Genomic DNA, 24,659 nt, shown 5'->3' with positions numbered 1-24,659 from the left:
ATGGACTTCTAAGCCTCCATTAAAAAAATGCTTAGATAACTTGAACCCTGTAGATTGGTTATAAAGAACTGAACAAGACAATGAATTATCAAAATAGGTCAAGATGTCATTCGGCAACAGCCAGGTGCCCCATAGGGCTAAGTAAAGTAAGATGCAAGCCCTTGACATAAGTCCTTGGATAGTTTAGTTCTGCAAAGGAGGACCCCCCCCCCCACCAAAAATCAACAATTATGGTGCTAGATAGTACAAGTGGTATGATACATAAGACTCTTTAGAACCATAGACAGAATCCTACTGTACTGATGACCTTTGGGAAAAGGTGACTCTGGTAAAGGGATGAGAATGACTTAGCTATATTAATAAGAGGGAGAAGTTTAGAATTTTTCGAATGTCCTAGAACATGTACCAGTACTCGTGCACACTTGAAGGTATAAATAATACACCAAAGCAGGTGCCCTAAGTGACTGTGGGAGAATGTTGGAAGCTGCAACTAAGAGAGGTCATTAGAAGACTAAATCTTGGAGGGGTATTAGTTATAAGGATTACACAATTTATCTTGAAGGCTATAGGGAGACAGTGAATTCCTTTTTAGACCTCATCAAGTAAAGAAATAACCTCTCTTCTGTTCTATAATAGTTGGTGTGCCTAGGAAATTACTATATTCCTTGCCTTAAATATGAAAAGTATCCTAAATGAAGAGACAAATTTTAGCTTTGTTAAGAATAAAACTTGAAAGTTAAAAGAGCAGACTGCTCCTTTTGGAGCTCTTATTCAGAACTGATGAAGATAGCCAAGGTATTCATAAATATTTTCTGCATACTTTTATCTAATTGAGTTATGTCATTAAGTTGCTTTCTCTTGATGATTTTAGTTTATGTGGTGGAAAATAACAAAATAGCACTTCAGAGGCAAGCACGCAAAATACTGTATTTTATAATGAATTTAAAATATGAAAGTTTACAGACCATAATGGGCATGTAGATTGCTGTGAATTTACACACACATGTACCTACCCATGTATATATAATATTGTATAATTAACATATAATTATAATTGTATAATTAACATATAATATTAAATGTGTTCTTTCTTAAGCCTTTGTTAATTTTTTCCTAACATGTGTTGCCTATAGTTTATTTGAACTCTCAGTAATTTATTCAGCTGCATTTGATAAATGACTCATGAAATTACTCACATTTTTTTTTACCATTTTGATACAGCAGTACAATACTGCCCTGGGTTAATTTACTACATCCAGTAATTTCAAGTAGAACAATGATTTCCGGCCTAACAAATATTTTCGGCTGATTTCCATTTCTATGTAACCTGCTCTACCTTTGAATAGTCATTATATAAGAGATATATAATACACTAATCTCAATGAAGAAAATGGGAAAAGTGCAATAAAAACATGATGAGTTTACAAAGTTTGTTTGATTTGAAAAGTTGTTGTACCCAGTGTTTTACAGAGCTTTTTAGTCTATTATTTTAAAGTATTTTAAGTAAAAAAACTGTTTGAATTTATTGAGTGTTGGAGTCCCTGATGCACCACTTACTAGCCAAATGGGCTTTGGGGAGAAACTTTTAACATCTCTATGTTGCAATTCCAGCATCTGCACAAAAGGGGTAATTATAACTAGAGCTTCACGGATTTCATGATTCATGCATGTAAATACCTTTAAAACAATCACTGGTAGGTAAAGAGCACTTAGTATTTATTAACCAGTATTATTATTGTTATGATTTTACATTGAGGTTAAGTGCCTAGGTTCCTGTATTTTAGGGCAAAATTAGTTGCATTTGATTCCAAATCCATGTAAGTGTGATCTATAGTATCCTTTTTATTTTTCTCCAAGCTGTAATATTATGACCCTTTCCCTTTGCTTCACTGGTTTTAAATATCCTGCTGAACTTTCAAGGATTAGTTCAATCCTATATATCTTGTTAATATTTGTCTAAAGACTTCATCCTACAGAGCTCCTTCTTTGTTAGCATCTTATCTTTCTGACATATCTTCTCAATAATATTGTATTAATGTCAGAGAGATTTGTAACTTACCCAGCGCCTTGCAGAGTACGTGCTTGGTTAATAATTCTTTCTCATTCCTTCTCTTCATCATCATTCCATAAATGAAAAACTGGATTACTTTGATCAGAGAAGATTGGGTGAGTTATTATCCAAATTTTCAAACTCTTTCCAATGTGTCAGTTTGTTAGCCATAACTTACTCCTTCCCTGGGCTTATCCAACCACCCCTTTTTATAACTTTTTTTTTAGACCCTTTGTGTACATTTACAGCTAAAGTTATATTGAGAAGACGACTGAAATAACATAATTTTTTTAAGTGCTACAAATGATACGCATTGGTCTTTTCCTAAATCACCTACTTGTTCTAGAAAAATTCAAATTTGATTGGCACAATTTTCCTCTCTAAGAAAAAGCAGCTTTCAGCTAGGGAAAGTGAAACCTTCATCTACTGAGTGTCATTACGGAACTATGCCCCAGAACAGAAGCTTCCAAATTCTAAGAAAGCTTAATTCGATGTTCTACTCAGCAATGATAATATGGTTCATTTCATGATCAGATGAGATCGAGAGAGTTTTTTCTGATATTCAAAGTTACTTGGTTGTTTCCCTTTAATTTAGCATTTTGATAAAGCAAGATTTATACTTCAAGATCAATTCATACACTGAGACAAAGAATTTGATTCCTAGATCAAAATATAAGAAAAAATTCATTTTATTTTGTTATTATTATCATTATTAGTGATGTTTTAGTATTAGATTATTCGAATTTCAAAAAGTGATCTTGCTGAATAGAATCAGGTGATTCTTTCTTCTTTCCATTGTGGGGTATATAAGTTTGGATTATGTAAGAGCAGTGCAGGCGATAACAGAGAGAATACAAAAATTTGCCTTTCACATATGTAGAATCTGCCTGCTTCTGTGAATGGTTTGTGACCCTCCAAACAGGGCAATACCAAAATAACACAGTCTGGAGTGGCCATTCCCCACAGAATGTGCTGGAAGCCACATGGAGGGACGTCATTTGTGTTTTTGATAAAAGAATCTTTGTTGTCAACTTCTTCACTTTAAGGTCTGTTCAGAATAAGGAAGCTGAAAGCAATAATCCAAGCATTTTGAAAAATAACATGACTTTTATCTAATTGGGATGTGTAAGAAAATAATCCCTTCAGCTTTTCCTTGTCCTGTCTGTACCTATCTGTATATCTCCGTGGCAGTTGTCCATTTTTAAATCTCAATTTTATAGCCTTATACAAGGCAGAATTTTCTGCCTTTTATAAGATAATGATACCCATGTTCTAGGACTTATATTCTGACTTGGCAACTATAGATGGACTATCAAAATATTTTGATCTCTCCAGGATTGCATTTCTTAATCTCTAAATGAAGCTGTTGAATTAGATAACATCAGAAGCTTTTAAGGTTTAAATGATTCTATCACATTAGATCTTCTTTTTACACTTTTCTCTCTCTTTTCCCTTTCTTTTTACTTTGCTCCTCCCTTTTGATGCCAGAAACTATTCTTGGAACAAAACATACAACACCTCTGCCTTTATGGGGCTTATGTTATATTGATCATAAGCTGAAGCATATAGGTATGTGGTTACATAATGGGATGGAAAATAAGATCAGTGCAATACTCCCAGAGTAGCGCGTGGTCTGACAAAAGATGTCTGCCACAGTCAGTCATATGGTCAAAGGAAATAAAATTGACTATCCCTACTTGCTTAAATTAAGTAAGCTCTACTGGATTTTCAGAAAAACCCTTAAGAATTACAGTCTGACAGAGAGATCTGAAACTCAACCAGATACTCCTATATCACCTGTGTTTCTGAACAGAGCAATCCCCCCTCTTAAAGAAGAGGAAGATTAAGAAAATGATGCTATTATAGCAGTAAATGTATATACTATGAAAATCATTCCCATATTTCTTCAAATGGAGTGGTTTAATTTAGTAAATATTATAGGGAAGGAGAGAGAAAAAAGTTTGGGGGAGACTGTTGGATCTTGGCTTGATACTTGCACTAATTCCTGTTGTTACAGAACCTCAGTGAATTCTACCAGTGAGGGAGATTTTGAGGGAAGGGGGTAAATGAAAATGAGCTAAATATGCCTAAGACAAGAATCAATAGGATATCAAACCCCAGGATCTCCCCAATTCCTGATTGTAAAGTTATAGAGGTGTGCTGGACCCATTTTGTATTTCCTTACAGAGTTGATGGTGTACATCTCTTTCTGCAGTTCAGTGACTTGGCTTTGGTAGCTCAGAGGTGGCCACGGTGGAAGTGTTTATGGAAATCAACAAACACTACAAATCAAGATATATTTTCCCCCACAACACTGTTGTTAATAATCTACCAGCACAAGGAAAATAACAAATGCCTATACTGGCTCCCTTTGGTTTTTAGTACAAGTTATTACACTGGGAAGGCAAAGTGGAAGTTTTGGGTTATTTCTCCAGGGCAAAGAATTCTGGTTGGGTTGCATGATGTAACTGGAAATTGTTCTCTGGTGGGAAGGAAGTACATATGCATGGGTCAGTTTAAATCTTATTGGGTGGGGACATTTTTGGATTAAGGGAACAAGGGTGCATGTGTGTGTGGGGGGGTTAAGAATCAAGTAAAGAAGAACAAAATAGATCAAAGTACAGTGATCCATCATGTTCAAAGTGACACCCCAGTGACTGTAACCAAGCCCTGTTTCTAGCCATGACTGAATGATAAATTCTCAGGCAGATACAAGGGCCACATTTGAATAATCAAATTTACTGTCACTGGGATTTAATTTGAGCTGAGACATCTGGAAGATTGGAGGTCATAGGAACAGTGTCATCTTATGGCAGGTGATATTTTGTTTCTGGAGGGAAATAACACAGACTTAGCCCTGCTGGGCATGGCTTATTTCATCCCTCGTGAGATCATGGATCACAGTTTTATTCTGTCCTCATGCCCTAGAATTTTCAGTGCGATAAAAGCACTTTTCAGAGAAACTAGACTTCCATCAATAGTTATTTCCTAATTGGAAAGAATAGTTAAGAGTTGTCTGGACCCTGGCAATGAAAATAGGGAGGAGATACGTGGGTGAAAAGTATAGGATGGATATAATCTAACATTACTCTTTCCTATAGTCTTTGACTTCCTTCTTTTATATCAGGGTTCCGGCTTTTTAATATTACTTAGCATAAGTCACATTTTGATCTAGGTCTGCTTTGACTAAACCAATAAATTGTTAGAATTATAGTTAGTTATCTGCAAGCTGTTGAATTCCAAATTGTTGTGTGTTCACCTGTAGCAAAGACTTAAGCCTGATCCAAAATCACATTCTGCTCTTCATGATTGAGTGTTTGCAAAGTAATCCTCTACAAATTCCCATTTTTTATAATAAAGGCTTTTAAATCTACAAAATTTACTTTGGGTGTAGTGCTTTTATTCTCTATTCTGATTTTGTACTTCACTAATTGGAGCAGTTGAGAGGCTATAAATGTTTGAATTGGGTAAATTTTTAGATCTGTACAGCAAGAAAGACACAGCAGAAACATTACAGAGTAGTTTGAGGAATTGGGAGGCTCCAGATCCTTTGAATGCTCCTGGATATCCTTATTTTAATAATCAGGGTTCCTTAATTTCCTCTCAGTATATCTTCCATATAAAAGAATTAGTGAGGTTGTGAATTTAACTGGTATTTTAGTTAAGCTTCCCTAGAATCAATTTCTTTTTCTTTCTTTATTTCTTTTCCTTTTATTTATTTATTTATTTATTTGGCAGACAGAGATCACAAGTAGACAGAGAGGCAGGCAGAGAGAGAGCAGGGGGAAGTAGGCTCCCTGCTGAGCAGAGAGTCTGATGTGTGCTGGATCCCAGTTCTGGGATCATGACCTGAGCCAAAGGCAGAGGCTTAACTCACTCAGCCACCCAGGTGCCCCCGCCCCCAGAATCAATTTCTATATTTGATATTTAGTTAGCTTCAGCTCTGTGGTGACGAAAGATAAGGTTTTCTTTGTTTCAGCTTGGTAACATGTAGGAACTGAGGATCACATCTAAATCTTGTGGTAGGCTAGGGTTGTTTTTAGGGTTGTTTTACTTTAAATTACTCTGTACCATTAGATATAGTAAAGATACTGTCATAGTCCTAGAATTTTTCATCCTTTGTTGTTTTTCTAGTAAACAAAATCAGTAACTTGATTGGCTAATTCACTATTCTGTACCATCATGGGCTAGAACTTTTCTGTCCTTGGAAGATGGGAAAGTATCCTAGTACTTTTGTTGCATGTTAACCATGTAACACATTGAAAAAAAGATAAATTTCTCTAAGGATCTGTGGCCCTTGCCCTACTCCTATTATCTAATTCTGTGTTTGTTAAGGTGTCTGTGGATGAAAGCAGTTGACACAGTTCTGATGGTACCTGACTAGGCCTTCTGATGCTACATTCCCACACACTGGCCATCATGATGTGGCTCTGCTGTATATAATGTAAACACGATAATATGCATTTTAATTACTTTATAATCTGCAGACAGTGGCATAATAAAAAATTGTACATGAAACATAGGTGTTAGATACAAGTGACCTGCCTTGCTAAGTGACTTCACAATCATAAAATATTATTATGCTATAATTTCAGGGACATAAATTTGATGGTATAAAAGGCTAGGAAGGCTAGGAAGCCTTCCTATTGGGATCTAGGGCCTGAGTACAAGAATATAATCTCTACCAACTTAAGTATATTCTCCACAACAACCTGGAGACTCTTGAAAAGCAGGACTTGCTCCAAATCCTTGACCCTTGTGCCTCCCAGTCCATTCTCTTGAGAATGTATCTTCTGTGTATTTCAGGATAGTTTGTACCTTCTATGAGAACAATATATCACAGTTCTTTCCTTCTCTAAAACTCCTGCCGACCCTTTTAGAAGATTGAGTCACAAGCTTTGGTTAAAAAAATTTTTTTTGGTTAAAAAAAAATGAAGGAAAAATAGGAATGTTTCTTGAAAGGAAAATTAGATCATTTACAAAGTTAAATAGCTAGATAATTAGGTCTCAGGAAGGATAAATTCCAACTCAAACTGCTGTAAAGCAAGAGGAAACTCATTGTCTAATATGGCTGCTACAGTGTTGGTTTGATCCAGCACCTCAAAACTTTCACCAAGAAATTAGCTTCTTTCTGTTTTTCTCCTGCCTTTGTACTAACTCTAAAGTTGACTTCTTCTGTTGTGTCATAGGACTGCAGCCATGGGCTTCTGAGGTTCATTCTTCCTGGCTTATATTAAGAGTGTGTGTGTGTGTGTGTGTGTGTGTGTGTGTTTGAGGGAGGGAGGGAGGAAGGCAGAGAGAGAGAGAGAGAGAGAGAGAGAAACTTGTCTATTTTAATCACTGAATAAAAGTCCCAAGCTTCCCTGTGACTGGACTAATTTTAGCACTTGTTCATTCATGGAAAATCATACACTAACTACTTGGCTTAGGCATTGGTTTGCTGCTAAATGATTAAAATCAGCTCTCTGAAAAAATATAACCATGTATCTATGTACATAAGATCATTATAAATTTTGCTCATGGAAAAGATGTCTGGCCCACAATTCACAAATAAAAAAATACACAGCACTCTTCAATGTAAATTCCATATGACCAATTAATTCTCAGAATTACTAATTTTTGCCAAACTCTCATATCTGTAGCCAACCTATGGTTGCAATCCAGTAATGATTTGAAAACATCCTAGCTGTTGGGAAACCTCACCAATTCATTCATTGGTGATGGGAGTGAATTACTCGCTCATTTGGACAATAGTTTTACAATGTTGGGAAAATATATATTATTTAGCTATCAGCATGATGTCACTGACCAGAGTTGAGAAAAGGTATGTAGTAGCACAACATTACATAGAATTCCCACCATACAGATTCAATAAATGTCAAAATCTGAAGAACATCAATTCTAATAAAGTGCAGTAAGATAATATAAAATGATTAGGAATTGTTGTATTTTAAGTATTTTCATATAACTTACGTATGAGTTCATAATTTAGTTTTTAATAATGACTCAACTCTGTGTATTAGACCTGACTACTAACTTGCAGACTTTGAAGAAATTTAGCAGTTGGCTCCAGAGAGCCGCTATGAGCTAGGTCCAGCCCACCTAGCCTGGGGTCTAGGTTACATACCCACCCCTAATTCTGAAACTGTGCATGGGGATGAATTATGTTGTTGGCTTCAGCAAATTAGGACACATCTTGAACTAGAGATCAGATAATACCATCCCAATTATATGAATGGGGCATTAGGATACTGTTAGCACTTGGGAAAGGAAGATGAAACCAGAAAGGCTACTAAATGTTTCTGCTGCCAGCGGGAGCATGAGTATCCTGGGGTCTCAGCAGCAGGAACTTGGGGTCATTTGCTACAGTGCTGACCTGGCATGACTCAGCTACCACTTTCTAACTTTGTGCACCTTTGCTCAGCCTTCTGGTTGCTGGGAAAAGACTATGATGGATCCAGCGTACACCACCAGGAGTCAATATTTCTTCCAAATAAAATTGCTAAATGCCACCGAAATAGGCAAAATACATTTAATGTATGCTAAATAAAATGCAACATAATCTCATTTTAATTCAAGAGGTTGGTAATATATTCCATGTTTACAATAAATGGAATCTTAAACATGAAAAAATAAATAAAAAATAAAACAAATGGAATCTTAAAATACAGTGGACCTTGAATAACATGTATTTGAACTGCATGGGACCACTGATACGTGGTTTTTGTTTGTTTGTTTGTTTTAGATAAATTCAGTATAGTCTTCTAAATGTATGCTCTCTTCCTTAATATTTTTTTATTTAATTATAAGAACACAGTAAAAAATGCCTATAACTCAGAAGATTTGTGTTAATTGACTCTATGTTATGGTAAGGCTTCCAATCAATAGCAGGCTATTTTGGAAGGGTCAGAAAATTAGATGCAGATTTTTCAACTGTGCAAGGAATTGGCACCTTGAATCTCCACATTTTTTAAGGGTCAACTGTATTATATTTTGGGATTTTGTGTAATAACTGCATCATGAGTAAGAATTTAGGGGACTTTTTATCTCTCTTGGTCTTAGATTTACAAAGCTCTAAGTAAAATAAAATAATCTGATTGATTATGAAATGAATGTGCATTAATTGAATTAGGTTTGATTACAAGTAGCAGAAAGTCCCACAGAGCCTTGGTTTTCTTTTTTCTTTTATTCTTTTCTTGTTTTAATTTAAATTCAATTAGCCCACATATACTTGATCATTAGTTTCAGATGTAGTGTTCAATGATTCCTCAGTTGCTTATAACACACAGTGCTCATCACATCATGTGCCCTCCTTAAATAGCCTGGGTTTATTTTTATTTTTTTTATATTTGAATTTTTATTTATTTATTTGACAGAGAGAGAGAGAGAGTGAGAGAGAGATAGAGAGAGCACAAGCAGGCAGAGCGCAGATAGAGGGAGAGGGAGAAGCAGGCCCCTTACTGAGTAAGGAGCCTAGGACTCTAGGATCATGACCCAAGCCAAAGGCAATCACTCAACCAACTGAGCCACCCAGGTGCCCCATAGCCTTGGTTTTAATAAGAATACGAAATTTCTTTCTTTCTTGAAGTCTGGAAGTAGTCACTTGAAACATACTATGATATTCCACAGAATCTGAAAACCACATGAAAACCTCAATTCCCAAAATAATCTCATGAAAGGAGATGATTTCTCCAGTTCTAATACTGCATCCCTATTTCAGCCAGCAGAAAGGGCATGTTCTAGAAGCTTTACACTTGATTCTGTTCACATTCCATTGACCAGAAGGCACAAGGCTACTTTGGTATTGCTGTAAGATAGCTGTATGTGCAAGGGGAACAAAACACACTCAAAGATTTCTGGAATTTTAATAATATACCAATAATACAATTATAGTTAGCCAACAAGGAAATATTTGCTTATAAATTATGATTAGAGCTGCGAAGAAAATAAACATAACAATACAAGGGTTAAAATGATCAGTAAAATGATTGGTAGAAATTAATTCCCCCTAAGAGGCAAAAGAAAGAAATATGGGAAAGCTTCGTGGAGAGGCTTTTGATAAGCGGATATAATTTGCAAAGATTTGGGCTGGAGATAAGCTTAGAAAGGGAATTTAAATACAGGGAAAACATAAGCATCACAGACATCCAAAAATGTGGGCTTTGTTCAGAAGCCATCATGCAGTTTTGTTTGTTGAAATTAAGTGTGTATGAGCAGTAAAATGAAAAATCTAACACTTAGACAAAATTTATTCTGTGCCGAGCACTGTTTTAAGTACTTGCCTTTACTCATTTACTCTCCACAGTCACAATCTCAGGTACATTCTGTTGTTTTTCCCATTTTCAAATGAGGAATTCGAGGCATGGAAAGGATAAATAACTTGCTTAAATTCACAAAGCTCTGATTTTAGGCAGTGTGACTCTGAGTCTGCTCTTAACAGTTGGACTATATTGCTTTAAAATAGGGAGATCTCTAACAGAGGGCCAATGATGTTGTACTCAATAATTTGGACTTAATTCTATAGACAATGGGGAGCTACTAAAGACTTTGGAGTAGAGGTAGATGATATATTTGAATTTGTGTTTTGGGGATATTGGTTTAATATTTGAGGGATGTACATGACTAAGAATGGGGTGTCATTTGGGAGATGCTAGAAATGACCCAACAAGAATCAACATAAACCTTTACTGAATAATGAATGAAGTGTTGGGGAGACTTTCTGAGACTAGCTTTTCTAATCTGTAGTGCCTATTCAGGGTAGAATAAAATTGAAAGAAATATTGGCAATCCTTTGATATGAGGGGTAAATATTAATTATTGATCCTCTCTGCAATGGCAGGGTTAACTCAGAAGGAAGGTGGTAACGTTTATGAAGCATCCAGTTTGTGCCTAGAGCTAACATGGGCTCGGATGATTTTTAATTCTCACAATAGAAGTATGGGAAGTAGGGCTTCTCACTGAATTCTATTTATTCTCAGATGAAGGCAGCATGACTAATTTTTGACCAGTTTTGTCAGCAAATGACAGAACTGGAATTGGGTTTCAAGTCTTCTGTCCCTTACACTACACAGCACCAATAGCAGTACCCATTACCAGTTCACAAGGTAAGTTGGCCAGTCACAAAGCCTCAGAATGTGTGGCCACATGCACAACTTGAGACTGTTTTGAAATAAACACTCCTTTTATTTTTTTTTAAAGATTTTACTTATTTAATTGACAGAGAGAGATCACAAGTAGGTAGAGAGGCAGGCAGAGAGAGAGGAGGAAGCAGGCTCCCTGCCGAGTAGAGAGCCAGATGTGGGGCTCGATCCCAGGATCCTGAAATCATGATCTGAGCCGAAGGCAGAGGCTTAACCCACTGAGCCACCCAGGCGCCCCTAAATACTCCTGTGAAATGCAGTCTTTTCTGAGATTACCTTGACTTTAGCTCTAAAGTAAGACAGATGAGTGTGAGTAGAAAAATCTTTATTGATTTCTGTCTTATTCACATCATTAAGTGACATGTACAAGACCTCTTTATTACAGAAGAAGAAGATATTAAATGTTTTCTGAGATTCCCAAACTTTGTTTCATGGGGTCCTTCATCCTCACTCATGTTGTCACTATCCTCAGACCAAAACAAATACTTAAAAGTTCTGTTTATTACACAGTGAAGTCCAAATAACTCAGTCAGTACTTATGTCCTAACAACTTATTAGTTGTCTGAAGAAAATAATATGCATAAATTATAAAAAAATCAGTTAATTTTTATGTAAGCACAATTACCAATGGGATTTAAATATGGCACACCTCTAAGATATTAGCACTGCCCCAGACACCACCGGGACCCTCATTTCACCTGTATTGCACATCGGTTTTTTTGCTTAGTACTTGGTTTTCTTCTGATCAGTCACTGAAAATCCAGCTATGCCAAGAGATGCCATTGAAAGGATTTTAGCACAATGTACTCCTGAAACTCAACTACCTCAAACTAGTAGTTTGCGGTAATCTGACAATCGCTGTGTTTCTCTTAAAAATTTAAGGTATTCCTAGTGCCTGGTGACTAGTTTGGGAAACATGCATATACATTATTTGACACATTCTGAGAGTTTTGACCTAGACACATTACAATTTGAATCCAAGCATATTTAATTCAAAACATATTTTTCAACTCTGATGTTTTTATTCCAAATACAGATAATTTTATAGATGCATCCTGATGCTGATTTGAAGTCATGTTTAAATCCTTGTTTCATTATTCACTGGCAATTGGTCTCTGGGCAAGTTACCCAACATCTGTGAGCCTTAGTGTCTTCCTGTTTTTTAATCTGTTCCGTGGAAATAGTCATAAGCACTTCTCATGGTGCCTGTCAGAATTAGTGTAAATGTTGTATTGGAACTACCTAGGACAACAGTTGGTGCCTTTTGGGCTTCATCTAATATTGTTGGTTTTTTTTTTTTTTTCCCCCTCTTTCCTCTCTAAAGAGAGACTATCTCATGGAATTGACTGTACTTCTTTTCTGAATAACACATACTTGAAATGAGAGAGCCTTCCGTAAAGGCTGTGAAGGGCAATGACTTTTAAATTAGCAGAAGGAGGCTAATGCAGATGAGATGAGATGCTTAATTCTGGAGAATTTATGTCGCCAGAACCATTAACAATCTCCTTTCCAGGAGCAATTATCTCAGCAGCAAAGTAAGCACTGAGGGACACACACGCAAGAAGTAGACAAGCAAAAGACAGATGAATTTAGAAAATACAAACTAAGGGGCATTCTGTAGTAAATTATATCCCATGGGCTCCTAAAAAAAAAAATAAATTCTAGGGAATGTTATTCTTTCTAGGTTTTTTTCCCCTGTATATTACGAGGGTTACCGATCAGGATTCTCACAAAGATGAGTAACTCCTAATAATTTTCAGCGTGTGGGTCATGCGTGACCGTATGGCTGAGAGAAAATGAACCGCTGATTCCATGACCCGTTCTGTTCTCTCTCTCCAGGGTCAGCCATACGCAGTGGGGAAAATTATGCCCACCAGAGAACAATTTCTCACTCGTTCAACATTCCCTCAGAGCTACATCAGATCATTAACAAGGATTTTCTCAATTAACTACTAAATCAGCAATTAAGGCTTAAGAGATATCTACTGCAAATAAAGGGGTTATTGATTTTAATTCAGTCATATCTTATAATTATGGATATTAATCACACACAGTCTTTAATGGCAAACTAGGCCTCTCTGTAGCAGTCAGACATGACAGAAGGAGGCAAAGTTAAATGACTTTCAAGTGGACAAACTGCCATTACTTAGTAATGAGATTGAACAGTATGGCACTAATTTAAAAAACAGGATAGATGCTTTACAGGGTAATTTAAAAATGACTTGAGATTTATATTTAGGCTTGCTTAAAACTCATCAGCCATGTAATACATGAATACATTCATTGAAGGATCATCTACAATTGCCTTAATGGAAAGGCAACATGCTACAAGAAACAGTTACAGCTAAACTCTGTGCTCACACAGACCAGTGCATATGCCAAATCATGTCTTCATTAACACATCACATGGAAATGTAACTTGTTAAAAATAGTAATGGAAGAGTGGTGAGAGCGTAGTAACCTAATGAAGTCCTTCATATTTAAATTTATTAAAATAAAAAATAAGCTTTTTTTTTTTTTTTTCCTATCTATCTGGATATGCTCATTTTGGTCTAACAGAATATGTAAAGTCTCATTAAAAAAAAAAAAATAGAAAAAGACTGCAGCCCACCACCCTTCTCTATTTTACCAGATGGCAACATTTTCTTTAGCATTCTTTAGTGTTTGCCAAAGCCCCAGCTATCAGCCATGTGTTGAATGAGTTTCGGCAATCTGGAATACACAGTCCGGGTTATATTAGACAGTGTTGTAATTTTGCACAAAAATTTTCCTTGCCCAAGACCAATTATCTTTAGATCTTGTTTAAATGTATTGATTCCAAGCTTCGTGCAAATTCCTATGACTGACAGCAACCTTTTCATAAAGTAGAGTTTGTTTACATTATATCTTTATCAAGTGCTACCATTCCTGGTCTGCTGTTTCCGTGATTGCAAATTGCAAGTCTTTTTTTTTCTGTCCTAAACAGGTTCCTGAGTGTCGAAGCAAAAACTGCCTCTGACGAAGTTAAAGAGGTAAGGAAGTTTTTATTCAAGGTTTTATTTATTGTAGTCAAGAGGGAGATCACACTAAACTCTGAACTCATTTCCTCTGAAACAAAGGGTAAGGAGATTTGTAAGCACTGGGGTGAGAGAAAACACAGGCCATCTGTGTTTGCTAATTTGCTTTTTCCAAAAGAAAAGTAAATTTTCTCCTGTTTTTGTGATGGGAGGTAATTTTACAAGTTGGAGTAAAATTTACACTGAAGTTCGGCTCCTTTCCTCCCACAGAGATTGGGAGATAGGAGAATTCTCTTCCTTGATTTTGAAATGTCAAGAGGGATGGCTGTCAGATCCCCTAGACAGGTAGTCCTGGATTGTAACACTGACTGTAGCTTTTTTTTTTTTTTTTTAAATTTACATTTTAAAGGGGGCAGAGAAGGAATTTGCAGTTTCAAAGTTTTTAAAGTAAATGCTCTAAGAAAAGGAAGATCTAGCTAGGTATTAGGGTCAGGAATAAGCCTGTCTAAGGTTGAATTAAGCTGAGAACTTAAAGGCTGTGTTCACCACACGGATTACTAGGACTCTGTGGTGAGAACTGATAAGAATAATGAGAACATCATAATAATGGCAGGTGGTTGGGATACATTTCAGAATTTAGCAGCCAAGGTGCCCCAGTGTTTGTTCCCAGAGTCAGTTATGGTTATGGTGATAGACTCATTAACTACACTTGAGAAGTCATAACAAAACCCAGAAGGTGAAAATTTATTTTGTGCCTGTATATCTTAAGTCATACTTCTTAATGGTTCCCACCCCACTTACAAAAATGTTCAAGATTAAAGGTGCTCCAAAACCTGCCATTATTTCTCCCAAAGCCATTGCCTATCTGTGGATTTAACTGTTGTTAAATCTGAATATACCCATATACCATCCACATGGTAGTGTTTATACATTTCCAAAGTACACTCATTTTTCATTTGATCCATACAACAGCATCTTGAAGCAGAAAAGGATAGAAACTAGGTTTCTCTCTTTACAAGACAAGAAAATTGAGGTTCCAGGGATCTAAACAACTTGCCCACGGTCACATAGATAGCAAATAGTAGTACTAACTTCTACTATATCCAGACTTTGATATAAAATTTTCCCAAGTAGTACTACTTGTAATTCAGCCAAAGTGTGATTTTTTGAAGCACATGGATTGTTTTTGTTTTTTGAGGGCCTTTGAGAAAAATCTTTGGTATTATTGAAGTAATACTGTCCAAGTAAGTGAGCCAGCATTAGCCTTCTGATATTGTCCTTCCTCTCTTTTGGATGTTCCTCCTAATTGCTTGTGTACTTGGCTTTTCAAATCCCTGTCAAGTATTAAGATAATTAAAGGGACATTTGATCTCTTTATGTATTTTTATAATCTGTAAATGGATAGACAATCTTTTATTTCTTTATATTCTTGTACATCCATATGTATAAATTTATTCTTATCAATAGTCTTTTATGTTTCCCAAATCGCCTCTCTCTTTTTAAAAAAGATCTATTTATTTATTTGGGGGAGGGGGAGAAAGTATGAACAAGTGGCAGGAGGGGCAAAGGACAAGAATCTTTAAGCAGACTGCCCACTGAGCATGGAGCCCACCGGGGCTCAATCTTAGGACCTTGAGATCATGACATGAGCTAAAAGTAAGAGTCGGACACATCCGACTGAACCACCCGGGCACCCCTTCCTCCTCTATTTCTAGTGTTTACAAAATAATATTCATCATTAACATTTCAATATTAATATTTTTGTTTTATGTTAGACTTAGACTTTATTTTGGAGCCAAACCTATGATTCCCAAAATGTGGACTTTTACTGGGAATAAAATATAGAAATACATATTAATGAATGAGGGTCAGTCAGGGGTGGGGGGATACAAAGAATCTGTATTTAAAGTGTTAGCTTCTCCAATAATGGGTCCGTGATTAAAGGAGCGAGACATATAAAGCGAAGATCAAGCAAAGCTTTATTTCACGCCAAGCATCAAGAATCAAACTGAACATTCGGGCCCGCACCTCTTATAGAGAGGGCGACCTCTCTCTGCTTCACAGACTAGCTTTTAAGGGCAAAGGCCATGTGGTTGGGCCTGGCCACACACAGGTGGCCAGTGAAATTGTAACACACAGAGAAAGCTGCACAGTCATGTTAGGTCACACATAAGTGACCAATTGAATTACAATTTACCCTAGTAGATATTTGAACTAGCCTATCACTTTGGTCAGAATTGGCGCCCAAAAGGCTCCCAAAGGGTGAGGCCCATACTCTGTGGTAACTAGGGAGACAGTATGCAACCCCCCACTGATTGGATGTCTCCACCTGGCCTGACCCACCCTTGTATTTGGGCTTTGTTACCTGGAACTGGTTTCCGGGACTTGTTTTTAACTAAGTCCCCTGGGGGAAGGGGGGCAGGGAGAGTTTAAGGGTTAAACAACAAAGTTATTGTTTAACCAGATGGAAGCGCTCTGGCTAAATAGGTCCTTACAAAAGAAGGTCCCCAATAATTATGTGTACTTTATGATTTAAGATACACTGGTCCTGGATTTTTTATTCTCCCAACCCCTCATCTTGATTAATGTGTTTCCCATTCCTCTGAAAATCTTCATTTTAAAAAGCAAACCCATCACTGTCGCTACCACTATAACTTAGTAAATAGCAATGTCATTGGTTTTATAGTGCCTATTTTTCAAAATAATTTTAATTTTCTCAAATTCATATAATAGTATTGTGTGAAGGAAGAGAAAAACTTCCTCAGAAAACTTTGTAAATGAAAATTAAAGTCAAAACCAAAATTATAGACAAAGAAGAAATTTTATCCATTGAATGTGTTTTCATACTCTTTAATGGGTTAATCTATCATGAAATGGACCGTATTAGTATCCCCAGTCCTCAGAACCCATCATTTTCATGGTGGACTTTTAGGCCTCTTAGTAGACCTATATGACACTCCATTTCAGCCTTCAGGTTAATTATTTGAATTACTACTGCCACCTGATAGAGCTGAACCAGAATTTAAAGAGAGAAACATCAGGAGAAAACTATGGATAGTTTATAATTTTGCCAAAAAGACTTTTCTAACATTTAGAATATTCCAAAGGTAGAACTGACTGACTTAGGAGGTAGAGAATTCCTTAGAAGGTAGGAAGTGAAACTGTATGTAAGATATAATGGAAGAAATCAATGTGCTTGTGTAAAACAAAAACAGACTATTTGATCTCTGAGGTCCTTTTTAATTCTCTTCTTAATCTCAGAGTATTTAGATTTGCCATCTGTCCAACCAAAGTTATTATACCTTTCCCACTCAGTTATTATTCCTTGAATGCTAGTTATAATTCATTTGAATTTCTCATTTTTATAGAACAAAATCTGTGAGAGAATATTAAGTGAAGTATTATGCCTTGAATTTCCTTGTCCAGAGCAAATGCAAAACAAAAATAAGAATTCTTCTATTCACCCAAATAATAAACAGTTTAATGAAATCTCCTAAATGTCAGGTAATGTAAAACCATGGGAACTTTGAAGGACTTTAGGTTCCTCAAGAAAATTTAATTTAATTTAATTTAATTTAATTTAATTTAATTTAAGATTTTGTTTATTTACTTGACAGAGAGAGAGAGAGCACATAGCAAAGGGAGAGGGAGAAGCAGACTCTGGGCTGAGCAGGGAGCAGGGCTTGATCCCAGGACTCTGGGATCATGACCTTAAGAAAATATTAAACTCAAAAATATCATTGATATGTTTCTATATACAATGTTTTCCCCAATAATTTTGTCAGTGATTAGTAGTTCTTTATATCTTTCAGAAGATTTTGTGTTGGCTTTTTAATATTTTCTTTTGTTAAGCATTTTTTAGACACTTTGGCTAAATACTAACAATAGTTTAATATCCTGAAAAAGAAAAAAAATCAGCCAATTGTCTGGGTAAATTGTTTTTCTTTTTTTTTTTTTAAAGATTTTATTTATTTATTTGACAGACAGAGATCACAAGTAGGCAGAGAGGCAAGCAGAGAGAGAGGAGAAAGCAGGCTCCCCGCTGAGCAGAGAGCCATGTGTGGGGCTCCATCCGAAGACCCTGAGATCATGACCTGAGCCGAAGGCAGAGGCTTTAACCCACTGAGCCACCCAGGTGCCCCGGTACATTGTCTTTCTAATGAAAAAGACTCTGGAGTTCCCATTCATGTAAGTACACACTTCATTTTCCCATGTAATTGGACTGCATGAAAACCTCTCATTTAAAGGATTATGTGGGAGGCACCTGGGTAGCTCAGTGGGTTAAGCCTCTGCCTTAGGCTTAGGTCATGATCTCAAAGTCCTGGGATTGAGCCCCACATCGGGCTCTCTGCTCGTCACGGAGCCTGCTTTCCCCTCTCTCTCTGCTTGCCTCTCTGCCTACTTGAGATCTCTCTCTCTCTCTCTCTGTCAAATAAATAAATAAAATCTTTAAAAAAAAATAAAGGATTATGTGGAATAGGTCTTCTCACCCCCAACAGAAATTCTTCTTTCCCATTACTAGCCATTTTTGACAGATAAAAATCATTTGGCGTATTTTTATGATGCTTGCTATCATAGACATAGCCATGTCCTCTTGAGAAGCTTTCTAAAGAGAGCATTTGACAGCTACTTAAAAGAAAAAGATTGAATGATATTCTCAAAATTTGTCTATTGCCCACTTTATGTTTTTGCCTAACAAAGAAGTGCACTGAAGATAGGCTAACTTACAATTCAAAATAAAATCTAATAAAAACACTTACTCCGACACAAGAATTAATTTTCACTTTCTGAATTAATTGATTTGGGAATCAGCAAACTGGAACTGTAATTCTAAAATCTAAGAACTAAGGTGCCTCCTTAGCACAGTAGGCAGCGCATTAGTCTCATAAAATCTAAGAACTAATGTACATATATATAGAGAATCTTGTCCTGAACCTTCTAATTAATAAAGTAAAATATTAAAAAGAATGCAGCTTTGGAAAATGTTTTAAGGGTAGTATTATGTTCCAGTTCTTTTTGAAATAAATGTTTTTACCTGTTGGGCTGAGGAGGATTTGTTTGATTTTGGAAATGTCACTCTGATAGAATAAAACTGCCTGGAATAAAGGTGATTGTCAAGGGCAAGCAAGTACTAAGGCACTAGGTAGTTCTAAATGCAGAGTATATGTATTATATATGAAGTTGTGTAAAAATTTCCATAGGATTTAGTAAATACTCTTCATGACTCATAGAACTGTGTAACTGGTAAGTGATTTTTATTGTTACATTATACACAATTTATTCCTGATTTGTCATAAAGTTTGCAGTAAATTTTTAGATCAGGTATTTAGAACTCAGAATCAAATTTTCCAAAGGAATTACATTATATGTGGTGGTTGGGTCTTTAGGCCAGATAACAATGTGCCTGTCAAATCTGTATCATTCAACCAAGTATTAAAAAAAACCCCAAAACTAACCTTCTTCTACTATACTCTTTTAAGGGTAATGATTTTGAGTTTTGACTTAGACTTATAGAAGTATATCTGGCTTTTGAAGTAGGATTCTGGGTGGTTCTTGTGTTCTGTTTTCCAATTTAAAAGAAGAAAATGGGGTAGCAAGGTGGCCAGAGATGCACTGGAAGGAATTAGGTGAGATGCAATAATCAGGGTATGAAATGGAAAGAAGGGAAAATGTTTTGGGAGGAGTGAGATTATCTAAATAACTAAATACTGATCATCTGATCAGGTAATAGTGGCTTGGATTCTATTCCATTCATTGGGGCACCTGGGTGGCACAGTGGGTTGAGCCTCTGCCTTCGGCTCAGGTCATGATCCCAGAGTCCTGGGATCGAGCCCCGCGTTGGGCTCTCTGCTCGGCAGAGAGCTCGGCAGGGAGCCTGCTTCCACCTCTCTCTCTGCCTGCCTCTCTGTCTACTTGTGATCTGTCAAATAAATAAATAAAATCTTAAAAAAAAAAAAAAGATTCTCTCTATTCCATTCATTGTTCATGGCATTTGAAGGCTCAAAACTATTGGAACAGGAAGATGTGTGCTCTAGAGCTATGCTGTCCATTGAGGTAACCCCCAGACAGATACGGCTCTAATGACATTTCAAATATTCAATAGCTCTGTGAGTTTTGTGACTACCATATTGGGAGAGAAAGCCTATAGAACATAACCACAATCACAGGAAGTTTTATTAGACACTGTTGTTCAAAAGGAAGGGTTGGAAACTTTTTTCATAGGGCCACATAGTAAATATTCAAGTCTTAGTGGACCATGTGTGGTCTATGTCGTAAACTCTCCTCCACTCCCTCCTCCCCTCCTTTTCCTCTTAGTCTTTTTTCTTCTTTGTTTTACAAACTTTTAAAAAGGTAAAAGCATTCTTAGCTCATGCATTCTTATACAGAAATAGGCTACGGTCTGGACATAGTTGGTTTTCCTCTGCTCTCGCTGATCTAGAGTATCTCATTCCTTTTTTTCTGATGAATGGCAAGACTGTAGGTTAGAATTAGTTTAAGGGTAAAATTTTTTGTTTGGTCCTAAAATAGGTACTAATGTTTCATGTTGAAACTTCAGGAAGAACAATGAGTAGCATGGTCTTCTTCTGCTTCTACTAAAGAATGTGATTTGGGCTGTAGAGTTTCCTCTACAGTGCACTGGTGAGCAGTGCCATATCCTGTATTTCAGTGATGGCAGAACTTGAGAAAAATGTATTATAATATAATATGACTGCTCTGGAAACATCAATTTTTTCATCCATAACATTTATCAATACATTACTGAAAATATGTCTGAATGAAAAGTTTCTATGCTCTGTTACAGTCTCACTGTAATTAATCTGAAGAATCATCCTCAACATCTTTGATGTGGTGAAGTGGAATCAATTATAGGGTCTTTATGTTCCTTTAAAAAAGGTATCTTATTTGATGTTTAACAGTGACAATTGAAATTCATGTACATACTTTGCTTCATGAAAATGTGATCATCTCTTTTCTTATTACAGCTTAATATAATTGACTTTTTATTTCTCTTTTGGCCATCTCCATTTATAATAGTAATAGTTAATTTTTAAATCTCAGCTTCCTCTAAAAACAGGAAAATAAAATTTAGGAGTATTATTTATAATATTTATGCATTCAATTTAACAAGATTTGTTGATTATCAGCTATGTGCCAAGAACTATGCTAAGCACTGTGGATACAAAAATCGTTTATGTAATTCCTGATATCAAGGAACTCATGTGTAACAGGAAGATAGGCACATAAACCTGTAAAGCAGGGTATTAAATGCTATATTGTTCAAGAAAAAATATAGAAGCCTGGAGCAAAGAGCTGTATTAGAGTAATGTCTATTAAAACTTTAGGAAAGAAGAGACATCTCTTTCAGGCTTTTATGGATGAATGGGATTATTTTATTATTTATTTATGAAGATATATTTCTTTATTTTAGAGAAGGAGGGGAGGGTCAGAGAGACAGGGAGAGACAGTCTTAAGCAGACTCTGTACTGAGCTCAGGGCTCGGCATGGGGCTTGATCGCATGACGCTGAGTTCACAACCTGAGCTGAAATCAAGAGTTGGAGGCTGAACCAATTGCATGACCCAGGTGCCCCTGAATATGCTATTTTAAAAAGCGAGAGAGAAAGCAAAGCCATGCTGTATAAAATAAGTAGCATGAATATATATATGGAGTATATACTTGGAATGAGAAAGATGGATATTATAGTTTGGTTTGAGTAGAAGGTTTGAAGGTAAGAAGATAAGTGGCTAGATATGTGGCCAGTCTGTGTAGCTTGCTAAAGCTGTTGAATGCTATAATTAAAATAGGTGATGAGATGACCTATTAAATTAATATACTACTGAAGTATAGTCTTGACCTTAGTCAGAAATACGACTCTGACAGCAGTGTATAAAATCGGTTGAATGAAAGTAGTGAGATGTCCTAGGTAGCTCTTTCCATAGTTAAAGGGAAACAGTGTGGAGAATTAAAATTTAATTAAATCAAAATAAATAAAACAAATTAATTAAAACAAATGGCACCATGGTAGAGGATATGAGTAGGGTTCTAGAAAATTGGGGAAGAAACTAAGGCAGGATTTCCTCAATTGGTTTTGACTAAAGGAGAAATAAAGAAAGTAACTCCATAGTTACTTTCTTTATAGATTGATGTCTAGGTCAGCTTATAAACTTTTAAAAGAGAATGGTAATATGGAAGAAAAAGGTATCAAGGTTTTAGGAATGGAAATAGAGATTTAACTTTGGAAAAGACAGATTCTGAAGAACTAATCCATCATCTAAGCAGAAATGTCTAATAATAGTATAGATACTGGTTTAGAGCACAAAAGAATTCAATTGTGATATTACAATCACCTTAAAACACATTTATGTGAAGTGTTTAAGTACTTTAAGTGTTTATCATTCATCACATAATTTATTCCTCATAAAAAACTCATGAGATGGATATTATTATTATTATACTCATTTTAGAATTAAGATAAATTTGCTTATTTCTGCTGGGATTATCTTTTCTCCTCCTATGTGATTCAGGAAAATGTGACAATATATGTGAAAATACCGAATAATGCCTTGTTCATGATAGAAAGTTGTGTTAAAACGCAACCCATATTTGCAAATGACATATCAGATAAAGGGCTAGTATCCAAAATCTATAAAGAGCTTGGCAAACTCAACACCCAAAGAACAAATAATCCAATCAAGAAATGGGCAGAAGACATGAACAGACATTTCTGCAAAGAAGACATCCAGATGGGGCGCCTGGGTGGCTCAGTGGGTTAAGCCGCTGCCCTCAGCTCAGGTCATGATCTCAGCGTCCTGGGATCGAGTCCCGCATCACACTCTCTGCTCAGCACGGAGCCTGCTTCCCTTCCTCTCTCTCTGCCTGCCTCTCTGCCTACTTGTGATCTCTGTCTGTCAAATAAACAAATAAAATCTTTAAAAAAAAAAAAAAAAAGAAGACATCCAGATGGCCAACAGACACATGAAAAAATGCTCCACGTCATGTGGCATCAGGGAAATACAAATCAAAACCACAATGAGATACCACCTCACACCAGTCAGAATGGCTAAAATTAACAACTCAGGAAATGACAGATGCTGGCGAGGATGTGGAGAAAGGGGAACCCTCCTACACTGTTGGTGGGAATGCAAGCTGGTGCAACCACTCTGGAAAACAACATGGAGGTTCCTCAAAAAGTTGAAAATAGAGCTACCTTACAACCCAGCAGTTGCACTACTGGGTATTTACCCTAAAAATACAAACGTAGTGATCCGAAGGGGCACATGCACCCGAATGTTTATAGCAGCAATGTCCACAATAGCCAAACTATGGAAAGAACCTAGATATCCATCAACAGATGAATGGATAAAGAAGAGGTGGTGTATATATACAATGGAATACTATGCAGCCATCAAAAGAAATGAAATCTTGCCATTTGCAATGATGTGGATGGAACTAGAGGGTATTATGCTTAGTGAAATAAGTCAATTGGAGAAAGACAACTATCATATGATTTCCCTGGTATGAGGAAGTGGAGATGCAACGTAGGGGGTTTGGGAAAAGAATAAATGAAACAAGATGGGATCGGGAAGGAGATAAACCATAAGTGACTCTTAATCTTACAAAACAGACTGAGGGGGGCTGGGAGGAGGGGGGTAGGGAGAGGGTGGTGGGGTTATGGACATTGGGGAGGGTATGTGCTATGGTGAGTGCTGTGAAGTGTGTAAACCTGGCGATTCACAGAACTGTACCCCTAGGGCTAAAAATACATTATATGTTTATAAAAAGAAATTTAAAAAAAAAACAACTCAACCCATTCAGATGGTAGAATATAGTACTTAAATTTGAGTTGATTAAAATTAAATGCAATTAAAATCCATTTCCTTAGTGGGATAGTAGAATATAATAGCAACCCCATTTAGGTGTAGAATATAGTAGTTAAAACCATGGATTCTGAAATCAGATTATGATTTTAAGATACACTTCAGTACCAAAACCAAACAAACATATTTTAAGGAAGGAACACTCTAGACCGATATGTTTTATGAACTTTATGTGCAAATATTCTGAACAAAATATTAGCAAATTAAACCCAATAATGTATAAAAAGAATTATCTAACATGATCAAGTGGGATTTATCATAGGTATACAAAATTCCAAAATTGATTAATATTAACTTACCAATAGGCTAGAAGAGAAAAATCATATAATTATATCAATAGAAGCAGAGAAAGTATTTGAAAAATATAACATCGCTTTATGATGAAAACTGAGCAAACTAAAAAGATAGAGGAAATTTTCCAACTTGATAAACAACATCTCCAAAAAACCTATAGCTAGCACCACATTTAATGTCTAGAAACTAGAAACTTCCTCCCTAAGATCAGGAAAAGGCAAGATGTTTCCTCTCACTATTCCTATTCAACATTAACTAGGAAGTTCTAGTTAATGCAATAAGACAAGAAAGCAAAATAAAAA

This window comes from Lontra canadensis, unplaced genomic scaffold (genome assembly GCF_010015895.1).
Source record: "Lontra canadensis isolate GAN:19392208 unplaced genomic scaffold, GSC_riverotter_1.0 scaffold2, whole genome shotgun sequence".
In the NCBI taxonomy this organism is placed as follows: Eukaryota; Metazoa; Chordata; class Mammalia; order Carnivora; family Mustelidae; genus Lontra; species Lontra canadensis.
The sequence above is the reverse complement of the archived record's forward strand: the minus strand, read 5'-3'. Positions refer to the sequence as shown.